At 38.9% G+C, this 3550-nt stretch overlaps 1 long non-coding RNA gene across 2 annotated transcripts in view; it reads right to left on the reverse strand.

Moving 5' to 3' along the window:
• Positions 1-817: 817 nt before the first annotated feature.
• The window catches only part of LOC106467467, a 7210-nt gene continuing 4477 nt past the window's right edge, over positions 818-3550 (reverse strand). The window contains exons 2-3 of one of the 2 annotated variants that reach the window (XR_001291332.2): positions 2757-2802; positions 818-2348 (exon numbers count right to left, since the gene is read on the reverse strand). This is a non-coding gene — a long non-coding RNA (uncharacterized LOC106467467). Of the gene's footprint in view, positions 2803-3550 lie in introns of both variants that reach the window. The other variant, XR_002612423.1, reaches the window with a different exon arrangement.

The raw sequence follows: 3550 nt of genomic DNA on the forward strand, positions 1-3550 counted from the left end.
TTATTAAAGTCACTTTTATTAACATTGGGTCATTCTATAAATACTGCAAAGTTAATTAGCTATTATTAAAAGTTCGGGCATTAGTATGAGTTTTAAGTTTTCTCAAAATTTAAAGACATTAGTAATTAATTTTTTTAATAGCCTTGTGTTGTCTAGGGATGATCTTTTGCTGAAACCAACTGACATACAGTTTTCTTTCAATTCATTACCAAATTTCTTTATTAACGTATTATAGTGCTGCCTTCCCTGTATGGCCCATCACTTCAAAATTAGTAGACTTTGCTGTATCACTACTTTACAGAGTAATAGACTAGTCTGATTAAATACAGAACCTTGACTCAAAGTGATATCCACTCATACATTAATCTTTCATTGTTCTTCTTCCACACACAGAGAAAGCCGTATGACATGAATTTTTTATCTCAATTGATTTTTTCGTTTAGTACATATAAAGAACACGTGAATTTATTGTTATATGGACTTATTGTTTAATTTATTACCTGAATAAGTAATATTGGTACTGCATAGCAATAGATGGCATTACATTTTCGTATTCTCACTACATAATTAATGAAACAATCAACGAAATACTTAACGATTTTCTCAAAAAGAAAGTACTACCACCAAAACTTTCAACAAATTTTCTTATCTTTTGAAATTACAAAGGAAGTGGGCCGATCCCAGCAGTACTGCAATGCCAGGCTAACCCGTGGCAGGGGTGGAGCAAGCTCCAAGCACCCCGCCGCCTTACAAAAATAAGTTTAATATCATGGTTCCCTTTGGGAACCGTATCAGATATTAAGCTGATGAGAACAGATACTATTAATTTGAGATTTATTGCAACAAATAACAGTACAAAAGAACAATAACGAAATTTACAGCAATTGTGTACAGAGAAATGATAAGTTCACAAATTATGACACAAAATGTACAGAGTAATACAATATAGCAAAAAACAGAAGCTCAATCCTCCCACTGCCAATGGTAAGGAAGAACTACAGACACTGCTGCTTCATCCCCTCATCCAGCAATGAGAGAGTTAAAGCACGTTTGAGTGTAGCTGCGTCGATACAGTCCATCTGGGAAACTGAAGATGACTTGGCAACCACAAGGGAAGACCAGGATGCTGCACAAAGTTCGGGATGGAGAGGAGGCACTGTTACAGGGATATGACGTTTCCGGATCACAAGGGAGGAAGTAGAAACAGCTACTGGAGAATGAGACGAGGAATCTTCAGTTCACTCAGAGACATCAGGGCTGGACGAGACGGAAGGTGAGGGGACTGCAGATGAGTCATCCTCCACAGGACTGGAAGGACATTTAGCGGCATCTGACATTGGTTAGGCATCTTCAGTTGGAGAAACGGCATTACCCACAGGACTTGAGGAGGGTGACTGGTCCTGCTGCCCCATAGGAACAGGACACACAATGGTAGTTGGAATGGGTTGAGGCGGTACAGGCGATGGTGAAGAGGGAGACATGGCACATTTCGTGTCAGCTCCGGAAACTTTGCTAGCATATGTTGGAGCACGGGAGGGACACAAAGAAGAACTGTGAGCCCCCTGACACAAATCACATGAAACGGTACACTGGGCCTCCTCATGGCCATATGCCAAACAACGCGAGCACCTCGGGGTGTCACAATGGTTGGCAAGGTGACCTTCGAGACCACAACGACGGCACAAGCGTTGCAAGCCCAGGTAGTTGACCATGACTGTGTAATTCCCAATTTTGAAAAAATTGGGAACCGGAGATGTCATATCCATACGGATTCTCCTGTTACCGGTGCAGACTCCAGGACGTGATGGATAACACTCGTATTCTATTTTGATAACTCGTCCATATGGTCATGGAGCAGCACTAATCACTTCGTGTGACATTTCATAAGGGGCAGAATGCAGGGTCATCCATTTCAGGTTTTGGCCTGCAGGACTCACTGAGACGGAGGCACTGTTTACCGAGAAAGCTCCTCGACCCAACAGCTCGTTTACCACAGCCAGAGTGGATAATGTGGCAATGTATCGGCCAGCACCGAAGTGCTGGAGACAATCCATGACATTAACACCCAGGCTCTCATAGATAGTCAATCACCTGGGAAGGTAATGTGTCTTTCTCGACGATAAATCTGACCGACCGAGGTCGGGTCAGGTGGTTGGTGGAACTCATTCCAACCAACCCAAAGAATCACAATAAATCAAAACTTTAGAGAAACTGAAAACGTAGACAAAGAAAACAATACTCACAAAACGCAACACTGATCACTGGATTGAAGACTGGTGCGAGTCCACTCGAACAGATACTACACTTTGATCTTAGCCAAAAGGCCGAGAAGAGATGCTAAACAATTCCTGTAATGGATTTATAAATCGTTGTTACCCTATTTACTAGAATGGTGTCTCAAACATCTACCTGCACCCCAATTTTGTATTTATTGTCAATCACAACACATTGTGAAATAGTACTCTTTATTCTAAGAAGAGCAAAATTATGTAGTGCAAAAGCATTTAAAAATATCTACAATGATTGTATTATCTTTTGAGAAAAAAAATTATCTTCCCCTAGCGGCATACAGACGTAGCAAGTAGCGAATATTTAAGTAAACTGTTTCTTATTTTGAATCAAATTCTTTTTCATCCATACTTCACTGCTGCTAATCTTATTTCTTGCGTGTTATATAAAAGGATGGTATTTCTATAAATAAATTAAATAGTTTTGTTGCCCATTTCAGGTTCTAGAAACCAGCAAGGAATACTCACATGTCACATCTGCCATCATGGGTACATTGGAGAAACCGGAAGAATCCTACGCACAAGGATAAGAGAATATATTGACGTTTTTCATAAACAACATCATAAAAGGATCGCAGTTGCAGATCATTTTTTAACAAATAACACCTGACATGAAACCACCATTCTCTGTACAAATCCTTACCAAAGCCGCCAAGTAAGCCGACGGAAAATTTAAAGAAACTTCTCATCGAACAACTGCTACCACAGATGATAGATCTTATAATTACTTTTTTTTCGTCTTATCTTTTGTTATTTCAATCTGGAACTTTTGTTCATTACAGGTATTAGTCAATTATTTCAACAATACAATTTTTTCAACAATAAGCTTTACAACATTATAAGTCAAACGCATGTTGTAGAAATGCACGCTATAGATTCGATCAGAATTTATTATTTAAACCATTTGAAGCTTTGTGTTGTCAGCCGCGGTTTGTGTTTTAGTGGAATGCTCCTGAAAAAAACTGTAAAGTGAAATGTTGAGTGTTTAATTAAATAAATTTGGTGTTTATTTCTAGTTTTAAAATGTATTTTATACATCAATATGCCCTACAGAAATTAAATCTATATAAATATTATAATACTGTCTGTTGTATGTCCATGTAACTACTTCGCAGGGTGTGGATGGATCTTCACCAAAATTGGTATGGAGGTTTATTAGGTCCATGTGGGGGTACATACAAATTTTGTTTTGCGGTTTTTGTGGGCGTTTTTCACCACTGTTGAATTTGGTATGAAGGTTTGTTGGGTCCATGGGTAGATAC

The sequence above is a fragment of the Limulus polyphemus genome, unplaced genomic scaffold (genome assembly GCF_000517525.1).
Source record: "Limulus polyphemus unplaced genomic scaffold, Limulus_polyphemus-2.1.2 Scaffold2624, whole genome shotgun sequence".
Classification (NCBI taxonomy): Eukaryota; Metazoa; Arthropoda; class Merostomata; order Xiphosura; family Limulidae; genus Limulus; species Limulus polyphemus.